Genomic DNA, 14,991 nt, shown 5'->3' on the forward strand with positions numbered 1-14,991 from the left:
GAATCTCACAGTATGGGTCCACAATGTAATTGTACATGGTTCGAATCGGCTTTCCGCCAAGGAATTATACTCTGTTTGTTCCTTTAAGTCGCTTAGCAACACCACTCCAGTGTGGATGGAAAGCTCCAGGTGGAGACAGGATGATAACTCTATGATTTATGCACATTTCTTCAGACCCATGGAGAAACTCATTCTGTAAAGACTAAGGCCTTATATAATCACGTGCTAGGCTATCTTCACAGTGCTGTCATCTTCTTCCAGAACAGAACTTTCAGAGGAATATTCCTGAAGATATATCTTTTCGTACCAAAGACTAATGGCTCATCAGTTGATTTTCCGCAAGCCCCTGTGTAGCTTAAGCTTCACACATTGTCCTCTCATACTGTGGAAGGGAGTCCCTTATAAAATGAGAGGGAAAAAAAAGAGTTTGACTTTCCAGTTAATGTGCCATATAATATTAATGGAAAAGTCAATTTCCAGCCTCTTTATTAATAAAACTGATAACATCTGACTTGAGATTTAGCCGACAGCTACTACATGCGATGGGAGTAGTGATATGTATTGCATGAAACCACTGACTAGCTCAGGTACTCCCATATAATTAATGAAAATTAAACATATGATTTCTAGAAGAACTTGTTCGAACTTTATTTTAACTTCATCCATCTTAAAGACTTCCTGGCAGTACTCGACCCATATTTTTATAATCTCAGGAAAGGTATAATCTGATTATTACTTCTAAATCCAGATGTTATTAAGAGCCATAAAGCCGAACCAAACCATGAAATCGTCTTTCAAAAAACACTGGAAACAGATTAAACAGCTTATATGTAATTTGACATTCCTGCAATGATGTGATGCTGTGCCATTATCAAAATTCCTGCCAATGTTCAGGAATTCTGTCTTCTGTCTCGTTATGATGATTGAACATAGAAAATACCTTTATTTGATATTTCTAAATCTTCAGTCTGCTTTTTTGGCCCTGCGGTTATGGCCGTCTTGTAATCATTGTTAATGGTTAAATATTCCAAAGGGAATTATTAGTCTCATTCATCATTGACACGGTACAGCTAAGAAAGTTCAAAGAAAGCCATAACATCCAGTTTCATTCCAACGCTGATGCCCCACAAATCAGTTTATGTCCATTTCGGCTCATCTGTAACCCTCAGTGCATAGATCTTTTTTAAACTAATGTGATTTCAACTGGCATCCTGCCAGCACCTGTGTTTTCTGGGCGGGCCCCTGACTCACCACGGGCCTTTATTGGTTAAGTGGTATGGGAAAAGGATGGGAGGATAGATAGCGTGATTTCTTATCGTTTGATGTCTGCGAGAAGTTCAGTGAATTGAATCAGTGTAAGAGATGTTCCCTCACACTTGGTGTTTGAATCCAGACTAAAGTAACATTATTTTAGTACAGCCTACCTTTGTGATAGCGGCTGGTCTGGCTCCAAGGCAAATGTTTTTGTTCTGTTTTAACCTGAAAGCCTAAACCAACTTTGCGCAAACAGCTGTCTTTATAATTTGTGCGATATGTTGATTGGAATCCACCTGTGTTCAATTAAAATGATTATCTATTCAGACTGAGCACATCTGTAAAGATTATACACCTACCTGTCAAGGGGTTGAATACAAAGCAATATTAAGGCATAGGAGAACAACTCATGAAAAGAGCTTGTGAGAATAATAATTACACAAAAATGTTATGAGAGCAGAAGGAAAAATGATTGTTTCAGAGAGATAATCAATTAGCTTGTGGGGGAGGTGGGTCCAAGCAGCCATAGGAGGAGGGACCAATCAATCAGACGTCTCAATCCCGCCTCCTCCAGTTGCTTGGACACACCTCCTCCACAATCTTATTAGTCATCTCTCTGAACCAATCATTTTTCCTTCTGCACTCAGAAATTTCTTTTGTAAGTAAAACTCCCATGAACATGAAAAGAGCTGTAGACAGACACAAGACAGCAGATGATGTAAAAAGTTATCAATAACACAGAGCATTTCACTGTTAAATCAATGATCAAGTTGAAGGCACATCACACTACACAGAATCTTCAAGAAAGAGTCAAAAATAGCTCAGGTGCTGCAGAACCACAGCACATGCGGGCGCTTGTGGACTTGTTATGTTAGAGGACAAACCCTCTGTAATAGACCTGAGACTGTATTGCAGTTCATCTTTCAATAGGACATTGATCGCAAACATAAAGCCAAAGTAATTCTTAAAAGAATGTCTTAAAAAAGTAGAAGCCCTGGAGTGGCTAATTTAAAGTCCAATACAAGGCAGAAACTGAGGGTTGTTCCCCACTGCATTGGCATGGAATGCGGTAGCTGGAGGGATTTTGCAAGGAAGACTGACTGTAAATTAAACCCTAAATATGCAAAAAGCTAGCTACTAAAAACTGCGAAATACATTATGCTAATGAATGTAAACTGGGCAAGCAAACTAAATATTAAACACTAAAATAGCTGTATTTTTGCTTCTTACATTTCATGAAATATTTCTTCAAAATAGAAATAAAAGCCCAATGCTTCCTACACCCACTGCATGCCTATCGCATTTCTGTTATTTTCTCCTACCTTATCCTTGTGTTTTTGTCCCTGGGGCAAATATCGACTGTTCGTGAGCATCAAACTGCAGAATCAAGCTCGCTTCAGCTCTGCCACAGACTGACCCGTGGAACATCACTGGCTGCACTAACAGAGGCCCGAACTGAAGCCCACTGCATTGCTTTTCATTTTTTGTTGTAATGACAGGCAAATAGCTATTTATGACATGTATAATGCGAGCGTGTCAAAGATGCTTTGGCAGAAGCGACTGTTGCACATTTGCTTTTCTGTAAGTGCCAGTAATTTGTGCTTCTCCTTCATTTTCTTCTCCATTACTTGCTGTCTTAGAAATTTGTGATTGCATTGTAAATGCTTGAAGTATATTTCTTTTGTTCCTAAATCCTTTATAAAATTGTTGATATGGAGCTTAAAACCTATTAATTTAGTAATGACCATTGTTGGGGCAAATGGACAATAGTTTTTTTTTCCTTTGTTGTTCGGAGGGTCTTTTTTAAACTCATGTTTTTATACCACAGTGGTAACGATTAATTGGATTAAGTGCCTGCTTCTCTCCTTGGGATGGAAGGGCTGCACACATTCTAAAGCTGGAGGTGAAGCTGATGTGAATGATTAATTCACGACGAGCTGCAATCCCTGGTCCACTGCCTCTGCCGTCTGTTCTTTAGTAGAGCATGCTGGGAAATGGAATGGAATAAGCCCAGTATATTATCCTTTAATAGTTCCTTCAAAATGCAAGTGTTCGGCGAGTCCAGTGCCTTTATATGTTAGACATGCAAGGCTTTTGAAAAAGATGCACGTTCAAATATCAGCCGCTCATTACCGGAACAGCGAGGGCATTTGCTGCCCGTATTAGCATTTAGTGGTATTTAAATGTGCAGTGCTACTTCTAGTTACACCACAATGCCACTGAAGGAGCTGAAAATGCGAGCTCGCAGAAAACGCCGACGGTGAATCACAGAAACTGGAACATTTAGCATCTAACTTGTTCCTAGGGAGTTTTGATTCTTAATTTTGTTGCATGACTTGGCATGAAACCAGGCCTAAACGTAAGGGTGTGCTGAGACTGTTTTTCAGTGTTAGTGGATACAAGGTGACTGGGATGACTTACCGTAGGGTTCCCAGAGGGTTTTGGCCAAACACCACCTTTGATATCTCATATAGACGGTTTCCTTTCGCACGCAGTAGTGCCTCCAAGATGGATCGTTTCCTTAAATTTATCTTATTTTTCTGGCCACTTAGACCTGTTTTTATTAAGCATTTATGGACAATCCACATAGACATAAACCCTGGCGTAATTTGTCCCATCCGCAAAGGGCCGCGTTTCCTTGAGGGCATGAAAGGAAAACAGTTTTTCTTTCTTCTTCTCTACACACCACATAAAAGAGGGATGAAATCTTTTAAAATACAGCGGGTACGGCTCTTGATCCCAATGCTGTATAGTTCCTGTCAGGCTCTGGTCTCTCTATACAAACTAAAAAAAAATCCTTCTTCTTCTTGGTTTGAGCAGGCATCAAACAGAATATCTGACATATTTAACAGTGAGATTTAACCTTAACTCCAGCTTCTGTTGTTTTTGAGAACTTTAGTGTGACCAACAACTCATATGACTGTCATCTGGAATCCCCTCCTTTCCTCTTTTTCTTACTGGCAGCCGAATGAATTCAGCTGAGCAAAGCAAAGTCATTCCACCACGTGGCTTTCATATTAAAATCCTTGCTGATGACTTTGAAACTTCAGGGTCTCTTATAACATTCTCACCAGCTCCTGCGGCCTCACAATACTTCAACATCAGGCCTTGAGGCTCGCTGTCAGGAGGCCATAAGCTTACTCTGCTAAAATTTGGAACAAAAGAGGAGGTACTTCATAATTGGTGGGCATAGAACATTCTGTTCTAATACCAATTTGTATACTGTCATGCCCTGCATAACGACATTTTCGTCATCGACACACCTCATATACAATTGTGGTCACACATTGTCATCCCTTGCTCCCCGCTATGTCCACCTGACCCTCCTGTCTCCTCTCCAGTGTGACTAACAACCCAAGCAGGTTACTGGATTGTCTTTCCTCTCGTTCCTTACCCTCATGTTAATCACTCCCAGCTGCCTCTCTTTGCTCCCTTGTTAGTCTAGTATATACGTGCTTCCCAGTCATATGCTCTCCAGTCTCCTGTCAGCCCGTGTCTGTTTGTGTTCCAGCCCTCTTGTTTTGATCCCTCGTGATTTTATTTCCCTGTTTAGGTTTAATAAAACTTTTGTTTCACCCCAATTGCCACCCATCAAGTCATTTGCATGTCATGACACAAGATTATAATGGAGCTGAAGTATTCCTATTGCCTAGTCATGTTGTAGCCGTTGTAACGTCATAGCGCAACACATTATTTATGTACTTGCGGTTATGCTGATGTAAACAAACAGACTGCACTGGCAGTAGTGTAAAAGTATAGCAAATACAGTTATGTACAATACATAACACCTAATCATGACAATAACTATGTTATTAGAGTGTACTCTTTCTATTTATAAAAAAACTGGGATTTACTGTAGCTATGTGTGTAGTAGGCTGATTATCTAGGTTTGTGTAAGTACACACTATAATGTTTGCACAATGATGATATCGCCTAGCAAAGCATTTCTCAGAATGTATCCCTGTTGTTAAGCAACACTTGTCTGTATTTTACCTTAGTAATTACTTTATTTTTTTTCTTCACATTGCTATTTTGACTATTAACTGTGGCAGATACACATATTTTATATGCTATCTACTATGATTTTGTTTTATATTTTCATTTTTCTTTTTTGTAGCATCTGAAGTGCACAAAATAAGAATTTCATTGCGTGCTGCACATATGACAATAAATTGCTTGACTCCTCTTGACATTGATGGCCACGGCGATGTGTAGATTTAATAATAATGGTGTTTCTGCAGCCATTGATGACCACGGCGATGTGTAAACTTTAATAATAGCCGTGTTCCTGCAGCCCTCCAAGCAGCCTTTGTCACAGTGCCGCTTCGGTGTAGAGCATCTTAGTCTATCCTACGGCATGTTGATGAGCAAAACACTACAGTACATGCTAAATATAATGCTCATTAACTCTCCCTCACTGAAGATGAAGCATGATGAAGCCATTTGGGCCTTCAGTACGCAGATCAGAGCTATTATCGCCAAAAGTGAGTTTCCTGATTGTCTGACACAATACAGTATACCACTGTTTTCCAGACCGGTCCTCAGGGACCCACAGACAATCCATGTTTCCTCAGAGGGAGCAAAAATGTGGAGAGTCTGGCAGGGAACTGGGTGGGAGCAAAAACATGGACCGGCCATAGGCGTAAATAATGTTGCCGTTAATAATCAAAACTGGCCAATACAACTCCCCCAATAATCATGTCTCTCCTTAAATGGATGGAGACCTCAATCCTCAACAATGTTCAAACCAAATTTACACCCTTGGGACCGACTGTGGTTCCCCGTGGATTGGATTGGGAAACACTGCATCATACGGTGTTTGTTGGCCTCGTACCATCTACAGGTATGTCAGAGGGACCCTAACATCCCTACTCTGCAGTTCTTCAGTTCATCTATACTAACTGACATCAGTTCACGGCCCACATTTGATTATCGTTACACCAGGGTAATTCGGCTCTTGTTTTGACCTGTGCTGTTGCAAATGCACACAACCAAATCATTTGTATGCACGCTACAGTATATCAATACCGAAGAGAACAGGAAGGATAAGTAGAGTGGTGAGGGAAGGGAACCGGATCTGGCAATTCCATCATGCTTATTATGGTACGGAAATATCAGAAGACACATACACAAACTTCTTTAAAAAATTATTAATCTCAAGATAAATGAGATTCAACACACACAGCACATCAAAGGCGTTATTTAATCAAGCAGACGGAGCATTAGTCGATAAATTTATACACCCTTGATACCAGTGTTTAATCAAACTTGCAGTCTTCCTTCAGGCAACATGTGCTCAGAAATGCTACATATTTGATGCTTCGCTTGGTGTTTTCACACAGGAATGACATGTAGAGAAATTAAACATTTATATACTTCAGGTGAGGATCAGGCTAGCTGCTGCATCTACAAAAAGACCTTCCTGTCGGGTGATTAGCATTATGCTTATCTTAAATGAGCATCGTTGAATTTAGATTGGCTGACTGGGCAGCAACGTCGCCTCCGCGCCTCCTCTTGGTAATTCACATTCCTCCTACAGCCCAAAGACATGCGATTAGGGTAAGCGGTATCTCTAAATTATCCATTGTTTGTGTCAGTGTGTACCTCTTGATCTCTGTGCTGCCTGGGATAGGCTCCAGAACCCCCCCCGATGGGATTCTCCAGGGTAAGTGGTTAGAAGATGGATAGATGAAACTCAGGCTGGAAGGAGTGTTTGTAGTGCACAAGAGCACACCGTCTTCAAAAAAATCCGTCAGCGCCCACCTGACACAGGAGTACTCCCCTTTTGGCCGTAGCGCGGTTTGCGTTTCGCTGGGGCTGCTAAATTATTTACGCTACTCAGAACTAAAACGTGACCTCTAAACTTCGGCAAACTTCAACCTTTTTTTTTTTTTTATCTTAAAGAACTTTATTTGCTCTCTGAACTCAGGTGCTCTTAATTCCCATGCAAGATAGCAAGCTATAATATAATATTTGCATTTATTACTGGAATATTACTCTTGTGTTTTTCATTAGTCTGGTCTGCAATGAGGTTTTCAAGTTGTGGATTTCAGTTGTGTTTTTAATGTTCACTTTACGATGCTAAATATAACTAAAATAAAAGCTGCAAAGCATTGAAGTTCTGCAAACACAGACAATATTTATTTAAACCATTTCATTGCTATTCAATGCTGGTAATACTAAGAAGTATTGAATTTTTTTTCCCCAAAGAATCAACCATGTTTTACCATGTTATTCTGTATCCTAGATAAACCTTTTGCTTACTATCTTCAAATCTGTCCTTCATTCAAACCTGAACGCAAAGGAGAAATTGGGGATATCTCACAGTAGAACAGTATTATGTAGTCTTAAAATGAAAAAAAAAGTATTGCAGTCAACACATCACCTTCATCTAAATAAAAAAACATCACAAATATAAAAATCTCTAAAACACTCGTTGCACATAATAATTTTTTTTTATAAAAAGTGAGACTGACTTCTTATTTCACTGTGAAGCAGCAACATAATTGCTGGCATCCTGATTAAAACACCACCACACACACAGAGGGTAAAGGCACACACACACACACACACACACACACACACACACACACACACACACACACACACACACACCACTTACACAGAGAGCAGACAAGGCAAACGTCAGCCTCAGCCTAATAAATGGTGATGTCTACAGCCTTTCACACTTTGGGAAGCCAAACAAGAATGTCCAAATGTAGTTTGTTGAAGGACAGAGGGAATCCTCAGTGCTGGATTAACGGCATTCTACTTTGGCATCCTTGCTTTTCATTGAATATATTAAGAAAACAAATATTAAATTCATACACAAATGAGGCTTCTGCTAGACATGCCTACTGCAGCCAACTGAATAATGAACCGCACTGCAAAATTTCAGCAAAAGATATCTTGCATGTCATTTGATGTTTACAGATGATGGAATACGAGACTTAGTGTGTTTCCTGTCAGGTGTTTATTTAGCTAAACCGCAGCAAGTAGTAAATCTTTGAAATGCAGCAAATTGTGACTCTGGGTTATCGCACAATGCTTTTGGGCAATTTGCAGAGAAGGTGGGAGACTGTGCCTTTGAATGTAATCTAGTCAGAAAGCCCTTCAAAAACACCAACAATGGAACTGATTGATGTGCCATGTATTGCCATGATTATTTGCATGAGTGAATCAATATCACACCCCACTCTCTCATACCAGGTTATAGCCCCAGTTGACATTATCCCCAGATGACCAGTAGAAAACCATTTTTTGTAATTAATTTTACCTTATTCTACAGTGATGTAAGACCACTTCTTAATCATGATTTGTGCCTCCACTTTAAACAGTCAATGCCCCATAGCTGTACGTGCTTATTAGTGCAAACAACCAGTCTGTACAAAACACAAATCAAACGTGGCTGCAAACTGAATATATATATATATATTCAGTTTTTATATATTCCAAAAACATGCTGAGGCTAATTGGAGTTGCTAAATTGCCTGTAGGTGTGCATGTGTGAGTGAATGGTGTGTGAGTGTGCCCTGCAATGGGCTGGCCCCCCATCCTGGGTTGTTCCCTGCCTCGTGCCCATTGCTTCCGGGATAGGCTCCGGACCCCCTGCGACCCAGTAGGATAAGCGGTTTGGAAAATGGATGGATGGATATAGCCTGTAGAGGTCGATAGGCTCACGTACTGTTCCTCCAGGTTTCTGAACGGCTAAGGTGCCTGATCTGAATTATTCTACAATCTCAGAAACAGCCACACTTCCTATCATTTTCATGTATTGTGGCGTCAAACATCCCGTCAGTGCCAGTTCTGTTGCAGGAAACACCTTATTAATAGAAGAGGTCATAAGAGAGGGAGAGACTGCGAAAAGCTAACAGGAAGCCCCAATAAAAGCCATAAGTACAGCAGTAAAAGCACAATTCAACAATGGTGCACAGAAAGGCAGCTGGCAATGCACAACTCGTGTCCATTTTCTATGCACAATTTACTGTAACCATTAGCATCTGTCTGGCAGTAGATATTTATCCCACTATTTTAGTGAGCCATTTGCTTGTAGTACATGGGTTCTTATAAAGTCTTTTCATCAAGTAGCAAGTTATTTGGAGCTTAGTTAAGAGTTAAAATCAGATTTAGGTATTACCAACCCATGTATACCATGGTATGTGAAATATTAGCAGTATGTCCATATTTACTTAACTCTTTGGTTAGGTCAAGCCAGGTTCAATATAGACCATTATTGATAACAGATGATTAGATTATTACTTGTAAACCAGCTGTACTGATCTCTCTTCATCACCCATCACTAAGACTTGCCCGATGAGCAGAAGTACGTGTGTCTTACTATCCAATAATTCTTAATTACCCTCTTTGGGAGGTTTATTGGCATTTAGCATCATATGTTAATACATCACTCACCTAATTAAAGCTGATAAAGCATCAATACAAATGTGCTTCAGTATACGGTAACCGTTTATTGTGGGGGGTGGCAGCTCTCAGTCAAATAAAGTATTAATAGCCATAACTGTGAGTTTATGTGACACTTAAGAATCCATCTTTTGGAAAAACAAAAAGGGAAAGAAGATATATAACTAATAAAAAAATAAATAAAACAATATGGCCAGCAGTTGCAGTCATAACAACTTCTAGTTTAATGACAAAGTCAAATGAATGTGAATAACAAATTTTATATTATGTAAGCACACGGTGTTTACAAACACGGTCACAGTCATAGTCGCCCTGCATGACGAGAACTTGCATAGCCGTACCTGCGATATTTATTTCCTGTGCTGTCTCCTTCTCTCTTGCTTTTTAGGATTTTTAGGACCATACAGTAAGATTTATAGAAGACAAGTGACTCATTCCCTAGGTAACCAGCTCGCTTAAAATAATCAGAGAGAAATGGCACTGCAGATTTACTGCCGCCAGTTAATCTACGATGACTCCATAGTTTTCATGACGACAGGACGTTTAATCCTGCAGATGTACAAATGGTTAATCGGCGCTCTAAGATGTCACATGGATACACCCTGATTCTGCTATACCATCGCCGTGCTGCTCCACCGGCTGGCACCAGCAGGGCATTTCCCAGACAGGTTCTCTGTCGGAGGTGAATTCACCACACTGTTTATGACTTTTAAAAGCCAGATGCAGACAATGTGAGAGCTGGCTATTTTGGCTAACCACCGACTGCAGTGTCAACTGCAAAGATAGAAACGGAAAAACAGGTCTAATTTAATTCTGGGGTTTGGTAGCTGCAATCGCTGTATCTTTATTGCATGAGAGATGCACTGTTCTACCTTTCAATTAATCTTCCACTTTTCTATTACTATTCTCATTTTCACTTATTTCTTTCACTCTTCTTTCCCTTGAGTCCCTCGGTTCTGTATTCTACTGCAACGGTTTTGAACCGTTATTGCCAACCAATATTGCCCCAGGCAATACACTAGGTTTGCTGCTTTTTCCATTGTTGAGCTCCTGAAGTACTAACTACCCTTTACTGCTCTGTTGATGGTACGAATTGCACAACTAAACATAATGATACAACCAACATTTAAGCCTGCAAATATTTTCACACAGTCGAGCCGAATACGTTTCATATTAGCCAGGAATACCTGCAATGGTTATAAAGATCAGATAACTGTTAGTCATTATATGCAAAAAAGAGCTGCCTTTATTTGACGATTTGTGAATCTAACAAAACAAATTTGTACCAAACAATCCATCAGTTACCTAATTATTCAATGGAAACTATCAAGTAATCAGTTTATTTACACAATTTAAATTGACAATATAGAGGGAATACTTTTTCCACCGCAGACACTTCTCGGTGATTTAAATCTGGTTTAATTCAAAAGGGAAAAACGCAGCAAACTAAACCATATGGTTGAGTTTAATATAAAAAAACTTAATCTGGAATAATTATTTAAGAACTCAGCTAGGACAAAAAACAGTACAGTAGACTATGATGGAAATTATCCGGGAAGAAAACTGATGCATTCTATGAAATGCATAGATGTTGGTAACTAACTGTTAACTAATGTGATATAAAATATAAAAACAATGACAACTGCAGACAATGACATCAGCCTTTTACTGAATTAGTTTATGCCAAGATATGAGGTGAACTGACTGCATTGGTCCACATCAAGATATGCGGTGAACAGAGGGCTGCTTTGCTCTTCTCTTACTGCACCGGCCCACACCAGGTCATTGTTCATTGACTGAATTAGTTTACATGAAGATGTGTGGTCATCAGTGGAGCACTTCATCACTTAACGACTGCATTGATCTGCACCAAGATGAGTGTCAAACCGAGAGCCAGCTCACCTTGCAACGACCGAGTGAACCTACATGAAGGCGTGTAGAAGTCTAAAAGAAGTGCAAAATATACACCGGATTACCCAAACCATTCAAAAGCATTCTACATTAAATAATTTCACTAAATAATTTCAGTATAAAAAAACCTATTGTCAACAAAACAAAGAAAAAAAAAAAACTTAATTACCTAATCTCTGCAAATACATTGCATAGAATCTGAAAGAAAATATCTCTGTTCCTGTTTCAGTTATTTCACAATTTACAGTGGCATACAGGTGGCAGTATGAAATCAATGCTTTATGTTGTATTACAGCAATATGTGATAAATTCATTATCATTATTATTCTAGTTAAAATTTAAATACACACTGGGCAAATCTTACAGGTATGCTATGTAAATTCGATGATAATTCTTTCTTTCTCTTTGATTATAAAAGAAGCTAATTATATATGAAGCAGGTATGGAAATATCAACAAGGAGAAAAATTTAGCAGACAATGCTGTTGAAATGGCACAAACTAAAGAAAACAAGGCCACATACATTACTTTACCTCTCATGTCGCATCGGTTGTCAGTCATACAAAACTAATATTCTGCACAAAACGTTTCACAGATGAATGTCTTATTGAGGATGATTTCTAAATATCCTTCATCGCCGGCACAAAAATAACTGACAACTGAAATTCTTGAATATTTTTAAAATTAGGTGACTCTGTATAACAATGAAGCATCTCCTGTGAGATAAGGACCTCACCCTTGTCATGAACATGTCGTAAGTCTAGATAAACTTTCATTTTTTGAAATAAAAAACTATATTTAGGTACTTCTCAGAAAAAGTGAAACCAGTCTTCAATTATTGCAATACAGCTTTGACACAAATAATAATAAATAAACAGATAAGCGGAAAGGTAGCAAATTAATTTTGACTTTCAAGCTAAATAAACAATGAATAATACCACTTGTTGACTTTGGTTTTATATGTATGTGTGTATGTGTGTGTATATATATATATATATATATATATATATATATATATATATATATATATATAGAGAGAGAGAGAGAGAGAGAGAAACACACACACAGTACTACTAAAAAGTTTCAATACGCCAAGCAACCTCCAAAGGAGAGTGTCACATCACATGACATGGCCACCTAACATAAACTCAATAGAAATGGCTTTGTAGATGTTTGACCAGAGAGTGAAGCAGCTAAGTGCTCAGCACAGAGGACACAGTAGGAGCTCAACATTAAACTGGTGTAGAAGAGTCCGTAGAGTCAGCCAGTTCCTGGAACACTGCATGGTGGTGAACGACCAAGCTCAAGAGACCAATGGTGGGATCACAGCCTTCTCAGTCCCAACCCACAGAGCTGCCCCCCCAAGAATATATTTTTTTGTTTAATACTTTTTTTGGCCAGTGCATAATTCTATATCTTATTTCATAGTTTTCATGGATCATTATAATTATTCTTAAGCGGATAGAATAGTACAAGCAAACCTTTTTATGGGTAGGTGTCTCCAAACTTTTGAGTGGTGCTGTATATATGCATCATTTTGGGAATAACAGGCAAAGCAACATGTCCAAAGAAGAGTTAAACATATTATTCAATGGGTAGATCGACTAGTAATTAGATTTTTATTGGCCTTCTTATGCTACTTAATTTTCCCCACTTAAAACCCAATTTAATGCTTGCCACAACGCCATTACCTCACAATTAAATATAGTTTTGTATGCAACCTGGTTTCGTGCTTAAAATTATTTACGGTATTAAAGACTAGCTTGCACACATTACCAGCAAACAAAACTGAATAAATTTAACCAAGCTGAGTGAACTTGATTCGACACAAAATAGTTTCAGGTATTGCTGTGTGTCATATAAATAACCACAGAACAAGTGTTTCAAAGGCTTAAAGACAGCCTTAATACCACCAGGAAGTATTAAAAGTGCATCTTGTTTGAAATAAAGGTTTTCTTGGTGAACTGAGATAATGAAAATGTAGGCAGAGAGAAAAAGGATTAAAAATGGCTATTCCTGCAGTTCTAAGAAATGGCAGTCTTTTGACTGTACCTTAGGAAGAATAACAAGGGTATCCGTGGGTAAATATAGTATTAGCTACAGTATACTTACTTTTACGTCCACACTTTTATCATGTATATTTTAATACGTTTAACAGGGAGCGGACGATATAATGGAAACGCAACCTGAAAAATGACTTGCGCAACGGGGAACAGTCTGAGAAATCATGACAGTATATGCCAAGCACAGACAAACTGCATCCGCAAAGAGGAACAGTGGTTACAAATCACAGCTCACCAGCAGGGACAGACGGACACTTAGCGGATGGCTGCAGAACAGCAGAGAAGCACAGCCTTAAAAAACGACCGCAGAACTGAATCAGCACCTCTGTGACCCAGTCTGAACAACAGAATGGCACTTTGTGAGCATCACAAAGCTGCAATTTGTAGCAGACTTGCCATTGTCCAGGACCAGTGTACAAAGATGCAGAACTTGGTGCAGGAAGCATAAAACCAGAACCCTGAGCAATGGAAAAAGGCAATAGGCTCTGATGAGTTTTCTGATTAGTATTTTACCTTTCTTCCAAAATCTAGAAATGTTAATGTGTGGAGAAAGTCAAAGGAATACTATGCAGCCATAATGTCTAGTGCCAGGCGTTAAACGTGGTGGAGGGGTCCATAGTGGAAGAGATTTCCAAGGAGAATAAGGCCATTTTAGAGAATTATGTGCAGCCTTTGATGTTCCAGTATTCCAAGATGACGGTTTCCTGAACATTTATTGATTTAGCAGATACTTCTATTCAAAAGGATGTACAATTGGGGAACAGGGTCAGTCAGTCCTCTGGAGTTTTCCGTGGCATTAAGTGCTTTCATGAGCTCCAGGATGCCTTCTATTACATCCCTATTCACCAGATTTCAAACACAATTGCACCTTCGTGGGAAGTTCTGGAGCACAGACAGAAAAGCAGATTTCCACGTCCTTTACTCATCAAAGAACTGGAGGCTGTTCTTCTTAATGAATGGTCTAGTATACCATACACAACAGACAAGTATGACAGCACTCCAATCAGCATTGAAACTGCTGTGACAGCAAGCTTTGGCCTTTTCCCCTTATGCCCTTGGTATTAATATATCCGTACGTGTTTCCGTTATTTTTGTCCAGGCCCTATACACCATAATTAGGCTTCTGCGTAATCGTATTAAAATATAAATTGATGCAACAATCTTGTGTAACATTACAAATTGTGTAACATTTCAGATTTTTTGTGTTTCTAAATAATAATAATAATAAACACTATTAGTTTACGATCAGAAATAAAGACATTAAGTAAAAGAGCATTTTCCTTTCTTATACAGTTTAATTAGTTTGAAGCAGATATGTTCGATATAGTCTTTGCACAGATGTT

The sequence above is a fragment of the Brienomyrus brachyistius genome, chromosome 12 (assembly GCF_023856365.1).
Source record: "Brienomyrus brachyistius isolate T26 chromosome 12, BBRACH_0.4, whole genome shotgun sequence".
Taxonomy (NCBI): Eukaryota; Metazoa; Chordata; class Actinopteri; order Osteoglossiformes; family Mormyridae; genus Brienomyrus; species Brienomyrus brachyistius.